This window comes from Falco punctatus (genome assembly GCF_963210335.1).
Source record: "Falco punctatus genome assembly, chromosome: 5".
Classification (NCBI taxonomy): domain Eukaryota; kingdom Metazoa; phylum Chordata; class Aves; order Falconiformes; family Falconidae; genus Falco; species Falco punctatus.
The window spans coordinates 30,447,435-30,460,906 of NC_137584.1; the positions used below are offsets into that span (position 1 = coordinate 30,447,435).

The 13,472-nt window shown below is 38.7% G+C and overlaps 1 long non-coding RNA gene across 1 annotated transcript in view; it reads right to left on the reverse strand.

The window, feature by feature from the left end:
- LOC308065098 overlaps positions 1-13,472 on the reverse strand; it is a 56,796-nt gene continuing 43,324 nt past the window's right edge. The window contains exon 2 of the long non-coding RNA XR_013928659.1: positions 1-13,472. This exon is cut by the window's right edge and continues 17,220 nt beyond it. This is a non-coding gene — a long non-coding RNA (uncharacterized lncRNA).

A 13,472-nucleotide genomic window follows, 5' to 3' on the forward strand; every position in this document is an offset into this window, starting at 1 on the left:
TTATTTTTTTTACAGCATTGTCAATTAACAAGATAAAACCAACAATAGTGACACCAAGTATAATCCTGTGACCTCTTCAAAATGCCCATGATTTCTAAGGTTTTCTTACACTATTATAATGCACCTGTGGTCCAAAAAGCATATCTACAGCTCTGAGAGAAAGGACCGCATGTTGACAAAGATAAGGGGAGAGAACAGGAGCCATAGATAGAATCTAGAGTTCTTAAAAGGTGCTGAAATTACAGCACAAGAGACAGGTGGTACTCATTTATTCACAGATCAAATTCATCCTTGCTAGTTAGTTTCCATAATCAAAAATAAAAATCATCTAAAAGTAATTTAGATTTTGCTTTTACTTTCATGTGAAAACATTACTCCCTTATTCTTTTTTAAAGGATGAGATACAAAGTTCAACCTACGGCTTGTAGCCCAATGTGGGATGCCAGTGCTGAGACACCATAATAAAGATGGCCATGGTGTAAGTACCCCTATAGATAAATTCTCACATTGGGGAACCCACAGACAAAATGAATGTTTCAGAAAACTAGCAGTGCAAGAAACTGTGAAGTACCAGGGATTAATTACTGTGATGTATATCACATTGATAACCAGTTTCATGTTGCCACAGTGGTGATGTGAGCAGTTTAAAAAATAAATACAATCACATCTTTAAATGTGCATGTCAAAAAAAAAAAAATCATCTAGATGTAAAATGTGACATCTATGCCCTTTTAAATGATAATGAAGAAATATGCATGCATTTGGTTTTCTGGAAAGCTCGTTATATTGCAGTTGATTTTGAACTGTGCAAAGGAGGGAGCTCAAAAAACCCTTCTTCAAACAATCTGTTCAGCAAATAATGATAAAACCTAGTGACTGAAGTATATGCTGAATAATACCTGGCCAGCTGAGGGACTCACACTGGAAAAAGTGGGATGTAACACCTATGTTTATTTTACTAAAATATTAAAAGAAACTGGATGTCAAAAAGAGAAAATAGACCTATGTCATAATTGGGAAGAAAATAAAGCCTTAGAAAAATATCTCTGAAAACACAAAGGTATTGATATGCAAATTAGCATACTTTCATTAACAGGCAACTAGGATAAAGATTTTATAATTAGTCTCTTGAGACTAGTAAGATGTTCAGCTTTCTCTTGGACCCATATTTCTCCTTACGATTTGTCACTGCTACTTAGAATAAAAAAAAAATCCAAACAAAAAGAAGACCTCAGAAAGTAAAATTCCTAACTAGGACTGTCACAAAACTAGTGTAAAAGGTATTCATTAAAAATCAGGAAGCGCTAAATAACAGATTTTTAGAAGGTATTTTGATATGCAGTTTTCCTTAAACATCTCACACCAGTCCTGTAAAAGGTTGCTTTGCTTCAGTAAGACAAGAAGAAAATATCTTGAAGGGGGGTTTGGGATTTTGTGAATACAGGGCCTGATCTTCATCTGGGCTGATAATACTCAAGTGAAGACAAGTAATGACATCAGCAGCAAAAAAGTGTTGGCATTCATGATACTGCACTCATCACTTGATAGTCTAGGGAGGCTTCAAATGCCCCTCTGTTTATTATGAAATGTATTTTTATTATCATGCCATTGTTTCAGTTCCAACTGAATGGCAAATGGCATGCCTAGAATTTATATATATATATATTGTGCTTTTTTTTTAATTGACAGTACACTGATCTGGTTGGTAGAAACTTGAGAAAATAGCTTATCTCTGATAAAGAAGAGCAAGAAAGCTGGGGCATGGCTTTGCTAAGTTACATCTGGTTGCTCTAATGGCAGACACAACAAAAATAAATTAAAAAAATGTCAATAGATGCATCAGCCTCCCCAGCCCTATTTTTTCCCCATAATTATAAAGAGTACTAGATGATGTTTTATCATTCAGTCGTTTCCGTCTAGTTGCCAGCTATTAGCATAAGGCTTTCATTAGCCTGACCCCCTAATATTCAAAGTAGGCAAGGGGTTCTGGGAACGCGTTCACATAATGGGAAGTTCTTCACAGATGCAGTATCAGAAAGGTCTAGCAAGCCAATCTGAAGGCAGCTGGAGCAAACAACCTAACTCTCTGCAGTCTTCCTCTTGCTAGGCACATTCACTTCAGTGTGAACACATTTCAGTACTTCTCAGCTGATTTTTATTCACCAAGGTACCAATACTACACCATGGTCCCTCTGCATTGCTCTGTCAGGGCAAAAGCAGCCTTGTGGTTGGTAAGGCTTGGCAGAACAGGAGAAAAGAACTTCACTTGTTCTTTACATTGTTGTGTCATTGTTCCCCTGCCTCCATTTTAGCTTCCTAACCAGGTAAATGTTGTATACAGAACTAAGTAAAATATGTGTGAATTAAATTATAGTGGTGACTGAAATTAGCTAGAATTTCTAACATTTGTACATCTACAAACAGATCCTCTTTCTCATAATATTTATTGAGGCATTTTATCAAGTCAGAACATTGTTCCTCCTTGTTGAAAACCCAACGGACTGAGTTTCATTCCCCCATCTTCTGTCTGGCTTTAATGATAGCTGTTAACTATCATTACCAACATGTAATTAACCCTAGAAATAGTCCTACATGACAAGACATATTTCCTTGTCCCTATCTTGGAGATGGTATCTAAAGAGTAGATGGCACAAACAACTTGTCTATGAAATCAGGACACCCAGCTGTGATTGCCAAGCACATCTTTTATGCCAAATTTGATCCTCCATCATGCCTACATGAAGTGAGCAAAATACTGAAAAATAAATCTCAGGAAAATATTTCAAAAATAAGACTTTCAGTTTTGTAATTTTTTTTATTGAATGAGTGCCCCATGCAAAATAGTATGCCATTACCTGAATAAATTTCTTAATAAGAAGCTTAACTAGCATATTTCATGAATATGCTCTACAAGTTGATTAGCCATGAAGTAATGAAGGGAAATGTAATAGTAATGAAGGGGAAGTTTATCCATCTCTCCCTCAGGTATCTTATTTGTAAAACACATCAAAATACACCACACATGTGGACAGCGGTATGAAGCTGAGGTTGCTTAACTGGAGCTTTCTGGCCGCTACATGCTTGAGATTAAGTATAAACGTGGTACTAATATTATTTTCCCTGGTGCTGGCAGTGAGGTGCACAGACCAAAAGTGATTTGGAGTATGTTTATCAAATCTCTGTCTAATTGGTACATCTGTCAAAGTACAAGAAGATTTTTCCAGTGTCCTCACTGGTCTTCTTCAGATTGACAGTGTAAGTAAATGAGTGATATTCACCCTAGGCCTGTAATTGCCTGGCCAATACTGTTTTGTAGGGAATTTCAATTACTGAGGTATAAAAAGTGGGGTATAATGACATTTTAATGGACCATTACCTATGGCAATAGTAATGATTACTTGGACAAAGCACAAGCATCAGTAATAGTAGTCCTTCCATGTACCTGTTTTAAATGTTAAGTGCCTTTTCATCCTTATAGTAAACCAAACTGAATTAATATGAGCAAATTTCATAATAGAAGAACCAAAAAGGTATGTAAATGTGAAAGTCTTATCTCCTGTCAGCCTTAAACAAGAATCTATTATCTGAGTTGCTCTGAAATTCTGATTTATTCCAGTTCTCTGCATCCCAATGGATTTTTCAGATATTGATTTGAATATGACTGCACACAATTAAAACCAATTCTTTCCCAAGAGTCTATAAAGCTATTTACCATTTTACCCCAATAGCTAGATGCCACAATTTGCCACTCCAGAGCACTGCATTTTTTTCATTTGTTAAATGCATTGAAACAATTATTTTTGTTTCAGTTGTCAGCTGAGAAGCTAATATATATTTCTTTCTTCCTTGATAATGTGCATTTCTTCTATTACGTTTTAAATGAGAAGTGCCATTGTGTATTAAAATCCTTTTCTTTTTTGGCCTTTAAAGTCTACCTTCTCACACAGATTCACCAAGTTTCCAAACAGTCTTCCTTAATTTAAAGACAATCAAGCAAACACTGAGAGTGATTTGAACTGAATATGGGCATGAAGGTGTGGGCATAAAGTAAGTAAAAAAACGGGTGTAAGTTCAACACAGAATAAAGTTTCTGGGCACTAAACCCAAAGCAACTAAACCTTTGCTTCTTAAGAGTTTTTAAGTATGTATTAACCTTATGAAAGATGAGGTGGGACTCAGACCTTTCAAATTATCACCTAGCCTGAGCTTAAACGTTAGTTAACTCAGAACCAATCTTTCTAAGCTTTCTGCTTACTAGTAGAGGTGGATGCCTTTGGAAGTCTTCAAAGGGAAAGTATCTTTTGTAAAAGCAGTAGATAGAGCTCATGTCTGAAAGTCTTGAAGTCAAGAAGCCTTGGAATCTCCATGAGTCTGTTCAAAGCTTCTATACAGTAAGAAGCAGTAAGCTCAGGATTTCCCAGCAGGAACCTCTGCCTGCTGAGGATTCAGACTGCTGAATTATATATACAGTAAGCATATATCTTAAGATGCTGTAACTTAAACTGTAAGTTCAAAAGTTCAGAAGAAGGAAGGGGAGAGGTGAGTCCACTTGGCACAGATGGTTGATAGGATATTTAGACAGCAATTCTAATCAAATGCAGGAAAGTTTTAAATTTTATTTGGAGAGGACTGGGGATAAATATCCATGGAGAACCAAAAGGTAGATTCCTACACACAGACATAGAGTAGGAAAAGGGGGACGCAGGAAACTACAGTACTTGTCATAATTGAGACAAGTAGAAGAATTATAGGGGAAATAAATACGTTTATGCACAAATACCAGGAGTATGAAGGCTAACAGAAAGAACTACAAGCTTTAGAGTGTCTATAAGCTACAATATACATGACACCAAGACTTGGTGATACAGAACACTAGAACTGTTACAAGAAAGCATGGCTTGCTTAATACATACATGTATAAGAAATGAGAGGAAACACTGTGTCATCTAATTAAGATTATATATAGTTCACTATTATGAAGTTCAAGAAGATAAAAGAAGCAGACTTGCTGAAAATCTCTTTGTAAAGACAAACGGTTAAAAGAGAAGAGATCAAAGTAAATGTCCACCATGGATCACCTAATCAAAAGGCTTTTCTTTTTTAAGTCAATTGGAAAGCATACCAAGGGTAGTAGGTGGAAGCAATTGGTCTATAGCAAGGCAGTATAGAACAAGATAAACTATCGTTCAAACTTTTAGGAAAAAAAACCCCAAACAGAGATAAATTCTATTTGAAAGAGGTAAGATCTTACCAGGCTCACAGTAAGACCCTGAAAAATTAGGAGTAAGGTTTCAATACTCTCCTCCTTATGCAGAAAAAAAAAAAAAGGGAGGTACTGGCCAGTAGGGCAAGCAGGACTTGCAAGTGTCCCAGTGCATGTTAGGCTGCATTCCCTTTTGATAAATGTCTTGAGCTAGGAATAAGCTACATTATTCTTGCTTACGTTTGCATACAGTGCATGGTTCTCAAATTATATTGAAAAGAAAAAGTACTGAACTTCAACATCTGTCTCTCTATAGGTTGCATCTCAAAAGCATCTGTAGATATCAAAGGTAAATAATGCAACAGATAACATTCAGTCAATAGCCCCATTAAAGTAATTGGTGGGTTTAAACAGGAAATCTTTTGTGGTAGTTTTGTACTCTGTGGTCTGCAATGAGAAAGGAAGTATAGGTGTATATATATACACATGTGTATATATAATTTCTGTTCAATAATTTTGTTCAGGGAAAAGGGTGCTTGGAGAATGTGACTATTTTAAATGGTTGGGTCCTAAATCTAAAACTATCCTGCCACCTATATAGTTAACGTCTCTGGGGCTCCTGTGGGTCTGCAGGGTTCTTCTTCACTTAGATGCAAGAGCCTAGATACAGTCTTGTGTTGAAATGATTGGTCAGAAAGAGAAATTGAGGAAAACGTTTTGCTAAAAGTTGTCATGGCAAAATAAAATCATTATTCTCAGCAAAAATTTCTGTTGGAAGAACAGAAAATAAATGATACATTTAAAAAACCCAAAACATCAGGACTTGTAGGTAGGGCTTCTTAGTAAGGTAATATGAGAATTAGTATGCTATGTGAAATCAGGCTGTTGCTGTACAATGGTGAACTGCCCCAAAATAAATGTGGGAGAGTATTCATACAGACTTATATTGCTGCATTAATTACTCTTTGGTGATCTGAATGTTTTTTAAAGCATCATCTAAAAAATAGAAAAAAATACAACAAAGGACAAGTGTAAAATAGGGAAAACATGTCAGGTTAAAAAAAAAAAAAAAAAAAAAGGCAAAAAACCAGAAAGAAGAAAAGAAGAAAGCACAACATTGTTTTAAGAGTAAAACTGCACCAGAAATAAGAGGAAAACAAAAAAGAACTACTTCACCCTATATGGAAAATGACAACACTGGGAGATGCAGATAAAGCTACAGCACTCTACTCCTTATCTGCATAATTTTAGAAAAAAGAACATAAACTAAAAATCAGGTTAAATCAGTAATAAACATACTGTCAGCTCAGAAGAGAGGAGAGCAGTCAAGAGTTCAAAAAGAAAAGGTGAAACCACTGCTTTCCACTCTATGCCTTGTGGTAAAAGTATTGACTACAACAGGGGTCCTCAAACTACGGCCCGCGGGCTGGATACGGCCCCCCAGGGTCCTCAATCCGGCCCCCGGTATTTACAGACCCCCCCGCCGGGGGCTGGGGGGGGAAACCAAGCAGCCGCAGATGACTGCCTGCCACTTCATCTGCGCGCCGGCCCCCTGGTTAAAAAGTTTGAGGAACCCTGGACTACAACATATTCTATCCATGGTAATTTTGAACTTAGATAAAACTGGAGCCAATGAGAACAAATTATTGCGTTGCTTGGGCTACAGACAACCAAAATTAAGAGATTTTAGGTAAGATAGCTGTGTTAGACTCAGCAGGTCCTAATAAGTCACTGGAGAGCACTTCAGCAAGGCCTTGGAGCAGTCTCTGAGATGTTGACCATTATCCTTCAAGGAGAAGATAAGGGAGGGAAAGTCCCAGAAGACTGGAGAAAGGCAAGAAATATACCTGTCTTTAAAAAAGTGATCATGGTAGGCCTCAGGAATTCTAGACTGGTGCAATTTAAAACCCTTGAGAATTTCAGAACCAATTGTTGGAAACTATTGGCAAGTGACCTAAAAGGTAGCAAAGTTATGAAAGCAACCAATGTAGATTGAGCAAGAGCAGTTCATACAGACAATGCTGTCAGCTAGATTTTGGGAAAAAAAAGAATTCGTATATTACATTTAAGTATGACACCCTTCAAAAACAAACAAACAAACAAATAAACAAAACCCCAAACACAAACAAACAACAAAAAAGGCATCAAGTGAAAGGACAAAAGTATAAAAGTATTCAGAAGATGAAAAATTGAAATTTGCTCAACAAATAGCAATTTGAAATTCAGTTAAGACAAGTACAAAGAATTTGTACCATTTTAACAGTAACTTTGTAACTTTGTACTGTTAGCAGTGTAGCAGAAGGACCTGAGACTTGAAACAACTCACAATTTAAACATAACACAATGTCATGATACAAAAGGTGAATCTCCTCCTTGAATGCATTATGAGAAATGCTGAATGTCAGATATGAGAAAGCTGTTCCATTTGATGTTGCCAGTGATGCCAGGGATGCAGCTGCTGAAACAGCACATCCAACGCTGGACTTTCATAAATATGTGAAAGCGCAGTGTAGAGATCTCTGAAAGAAGAGCAGCAAACCAAAGCTTAGGAAACATGACACACAAGGCAAAGCTGGTCGGAGAGGGAGCTGGGTCTCGAGAGAAGCATAATGTGCAACATGGCAGGAAAGACTTCAGCCATAATGGAGGCTGGTGAGGGGATAGTGATCCCTTATTTTGCATGGCCCTGGTGGGAGGGCTGAGGAGATACATTTGGCAGAGAAGATGAAGGAAGTACACTGAGGGGGAAAAAAACTACTTCTTGGTAATTGAAAGAGAGCCCCCGGTGGGTCTATAGACTGCATCACTGGAGATAGACATCTGTCAAAAATGATCTGTATTTCCTTGTCCTCCTACGTCATCCTGCCTTAATGTGGGAAATCAAACTAAGTGATTTTTTGAAATTTTTTTTTGAGATATAGATACATGCACCTAATTGTAGATACGCATGTGAAGCACACTGCGCCCCAAGGCCTTCAGTCTTTTGCCACTTCAGCTGGGAACCTGGAACAAGGTCTCTGCTGTTCCCTTGTCTTTGTGCCTCTGATTCTCGCCCCCTGCACCTGAGCAGAGGATGGGGAGCTGTTGGTCACCCACTTTCAGTCCTTGCTTAATGTCTTGGGGTTGGGTCCCCAGTTTGGAAGGAGCCTTTCAGTCTGATTCTTGTGATAAATTTCCATTGAACCCAAATTTAAAATAATTGTGCAACCACCTTAATAAATGGTTGACCATGTGCCACAGCACACATCCACCTTTATGCTCTGTGTGTATTTGTGTGGTGGGGAGAACTGTGTGCATTATTCAATTTTCCCTCAGAAGAAAGAATGCTATGTATTGAGTTATCAATATTTCCTGCCAGAAGATAAAAGTTTCCTCAGGATGCTTTCTCTTCAGGCTAAGACCTTCCTTTGTCTTTGTGATCTTGCATTTCTTTCCATGAAAGAATAAAAAGCACTGCCTAATTGAAACTACTGTGCCAAGCACATCGAGTGTCTGTGGTCTGTGAAAGCCTGGATGTCCTCGAGTTGCATTTACAGACGCTTGATCTGCTAACTATTTACATTCATGCATTAGCATGAATAAATGGAGTGTGGCTGCAGACTTGTGATGCTACTTTTGTATGTTTCTTGGTTTATTCTTTATACTTTTGCAGAAGCACTTTCCTTCAGTGTCATTTTCATTAAGCTTGTGTGTGTGTGCATGAGCGTGTCTATTTGTCCAGCTTTTCCTGTCTTGCTGTTATTTTAGTTTATTAATAATTCAAGCTTTTCAGACTGCCTCGTACTGGATAAATCCCTCCTCCTTTATTTGAGGATGATAAATTAAGCTATTTAAAGAATGAGTCATTACAAGTATATATCCTGTTGGTGCCACCACCCTCCTACACATAATAATTACTGAAGTTTGCAATGTGACGCACAGTCAGCACTTTCAAAGCAGGGTATCGGTGCTGATGGTTGCAGTGTCTGAACACCTTACTGGCACTGGTTACCCATGGCAACTAAAATGATCTATTTGTGGTGATAATGGCTTGTTGTTCTGTTTGATAGTTTTGCTGTATTCCTTCCTGTTTCAATTTCAACAGCAATCTATAGATTTAAAAAATCATTTTAAAAAACAGAACAGTGAACAAAATTTCAGTCTTGATGTTTGTGCAAATATGGAGTAACAGGAATATAACATCATCTTGTTGCAGATTTTATCACTGTAACAAACCCTCCTGAGTCTAAACCCCTGAAATTAATCATTCCACCTTGTCTATAACTGTATCCTTTTATTGTTTATTAGTAAGCACTCACCCTAGAGGTTTTGGCAAGTGTAAGAAAGTAGGGGAGAACATCATGATTTTTACTTACTGCATGTCCGTTATTTGCGGATCATCATGATTTCTTGCTGTCATTAATAGTATTTTAAGGAAACTATCCCAAAGGTAGGGAAGCTAATCACTTTCTTCTAAGCTGTTAATACAAACTTCCTAGGATATAACTCACAATTTGATCTGTAAGCTAATGAACATTTTCCCCATTACAAGCAGCTGATAATTGGCAAGTATTTTTAATTGGCAATGCTGAACTGCAAATATTTTGGATTGTACAATCAGACTCAGTGTAACCATGATGTCTTTTGGCAGCTTTTTATATCATAGCACGCTTAAGATCAGAATCTCTCCTTCTCCCTCTCTCAGCTGTTAGATATCCAATAATGGAAATGAAAGTAGAAATACCAGAATGGCCTTCTTTATTAATTAATAATTAATAGCAAGAGCATGAAGCTGGGCAGGACACTGACCTTTGGACAGGAGCACCGCACTGTCCCTCCATCTCCAGGCAGCTGTGCCAGCTGGTGCCAACCCTGCCTGGGAAAGAGCCATCCACCTTCTCGTCTCTGAAGGTGTCTTAGAACTGCAAAAAGACATTCTGGTCCCTCCAGCACCTTCCCTTTTTTCAAGATACTTACAAGCTTCATTGCATATCTAAAGCCATTTTTCTGAGGACAGCGACAGGCAGCAATTTTAGGCATATCTGCCCGCGTTTGGCAACTGTGTTGCCACGCCATTGCCTGCTGATCCAGCCTGAGGTTTTTATGGTTCTTGTTCAAGAGAAAAAAGATTTCCTTCACGTCCAACCTATGCACCAACTATCCCTTTATCTCAGGAATCAAATGGGATTTCTTATAGTCAGATAAAATTTTTACTCTATGTTTTTAAGATTCATTTTGCCAGTTGAGAGTCATACAGCCTAGACAGAAGCTTTTAAGGATTTTCTTGTCCATTTTATTGAGTATATCTCCTTTGAATCAAGGGTATAAATCCTGATGCCCTTAAGCTGCAAAGTTTTAGTGAAGAACATGGGACTTAGTCCAACTATGATCTAAATAAGGTCCTCAAATTTTGGCCTTATGGCAGAGAAGCTGCTCTTTGTGGGTTGTGGTTAGGGTTATGGGCTGTGATTAGAGTTTATTATTTTCTAGCTAGGCTCACCGAGATTTCCCATAGTCCAAACATCCACAGTCCTAAGGAATTCAAAAGACAGCAATGTAAAATTCAGGAAGCCTACATACTATTAGCCTTGAAATAAAAAGTTTTCTCAACATTATTTTTAGTTGGGTGTCCCAGAGAAACCAGCTCTTCTCACAGAGACAGGAAGCAAACAAAGCATCTTCAAGATGCATAACACTTTGGGATAGAAGTTTGGGTTTCTTTTTCATGAGGAAGGGAAAAAACAAGGTGATGTTTAGGCCACAGTATACCTATATTCATGCAATTTCAAGACCAGTCTTTACATACATATATAAACACCATCTTTTACTGAAAACCTTTTTTGTAAGGATTTAATTATTTAGCTTTGTGAGAAACTGGAAGGTCTGTTCCTCTGTCAACTGTTTCTGTTTCCACCTTTACAAATAAAATGTAAGGAGTCCAGCCTTATTGTAGAGAACACTGTGCTATCACTTATGTAAGAACAAAACTCACAGAAAATCCTGCTATTCTGATTTGCTACCATTTCACACTAATCTCCTCTCTTTGCTCTAGCATGATCAATAGCCTGAAGTGTACAAGAAAAGCCTTATTATACTAGGCTCCATTCTACTCATTTTAAACCCAGTGCAATGGTAATTTGATTACACTGAGGCTGAGATCAATCTAAACTCTGCTGCAGAACACAGATCATCAATTTTTATTTCACTGACCAAGCACCTGCTCTACTGGGAAGCTTTATGAATGATGGACCACATCAATGAACACTTACTCTGAGAATTGCTCCATATGTTGTAGCACAGGGATGATTCACCTCATTCATTCAAGGACTGCTTGAGTGAAGGGAAAGAATGGTAAGATGGTTGGTCATATTTCAGGGAGATTTTGTGTATCATAATATGCAGGCTCACAGGCATAGTATGTCAGTGTACTGGGTATCCCAATGAAATAGAATGCGGTCACTAACACCCAAAGGATTGGGGGAAACTAATGGCACTGTCCAGACATTGGGGAATGTGGATTTTACTGTCACCAGTATCAGCTGTGATTCTTATGTCCCAGGCCTTTTTGCTTTTGTTTTACGTCAGCCTCAATTCTGTCCCTGGGAAAGTCATGGAAATCTAGAAAGCAGCTTTGCAGAAAAAGACCTGGGAGTTCTGGTCATCAGCAAGCTGAGCAGTAGTCAGTCAGGTGCCCTTGAAGCAAAGGTGGCCATCTACATACATCCTGGGCTGCATCAGTGTAGACAAAAGTGTAGTCAGCAGCTCCATGGCAGTGATCCTGCCCCTCTGTTTAGCACTTGTGAAACCACATTGGGATGTTTTGTCCTGTTTGCAGCTCTTCAGGCAAAAGTGTCACCATATAGCAAATCGAGTGAAACACCACCAAGCTGGAGCATGTAGAGTACAAACAATGGCTGAGGGAACTGGGTTTGCTCAGCCTTAAGAAGAGATGGCTGAGGGGGAGCCTTTTGCTATCTGCAGCTATCTATTAGTAGCATACAGAAAAGACAGAGCCAGAGGTGTAGACTGGAAGGAGGAAAGGTAGCAGTCACTAGCTGGAACACAGGAAACTCCAAGCTGACAGAGGGGAAAATTAGGATGACAGCAGTCAAATATTGCAGCAGGTTGCCCAGAAAGGCTGTGGGAACTCTGTCCTTGGAGATACTCACACCTTGAAGATACAAGACCCTGAGCACCCTGCCATAGTGAACTTTGTATGAGCACGAGCTGAGACTGGGGGTCCCTCCAGGGTCCCTCTCTTCCAGCCTATGCAATGCTGTGATTGTCATATCCCTCATTCTGTTTTGTTGCAACAATGTCTTCCTTTTTCATCACAATAAAATGATTACAACTCAGAGTCTTTCACAAGGCAATGTAACACTGTCTCCCACACAGACTACATTATACTTTCCATCCTTACAGCAATTTGCATACCTTAATCTACATCTGCGCTAGGTAACTGAGCAGTTGCAGGCTGCACCTGAGCCCAGCTACTGTGTTCAGTCCCCAACCAGACTCTAAGCTCTCTTAGCCTCCAGAATTGGCTGATGACACCCATGCTTCCCTTTGGCAGCTTTTGGACTGCGCTTGCTCCTGAGTCATGCCTGGGAGTTGTCTGGCTGAGTGCAGGCTGGCCTGGGTCAAAACTGTGCAAGGGCCTGAGTCAGCAACAATACAGATGACCAAGTCCCAGCACCTATACAATAAACAGTGTCAGTTTTTAAAGACTTTGCCTTCTCTAGGCTGGTGTGCAAAGGAGGATGAGCTGTCCATTTTACTGCTTGAAAGAGAGACATCTACTGTAAACAATGTTAAGTAAAAAAGTTCACTCACCGCACAAAACTGATAAAGGCATCCCTGGTAACTGGTTGCCTGTGTGGTTTTGTTTTTTTGAGCAAACAAATGTGCATTGGTAAAAGAATCTCTGTAAATATTGTCCTTTCAGATTTTTTATCTTGTTCCCCCTTGCTGATTTATTCTATGTATAGAACACTGCTTGAATTAGGAACACAGTATTGTTAACATCCAAATCATGTGATTATTCAGGCTGCTAAAAATACACAGAAAGTGACCTGCAGGGAGACACCTGTAGACTAAATGAGATACAAAAAAGGTTATTTCAGTGTTCCTCTCACACACAGCTGACATTATGATGCACGAAAGTGAATTCTAGAATAAAACCATGGAAAATTGTGTTACTAAGACATCATTGTATTTCCACATTGCTGGTAAACTGACAGGGGGATAGTAAAGAAGGAAATAGAGCAAAGCTCATCATGTTTGGGGAGAC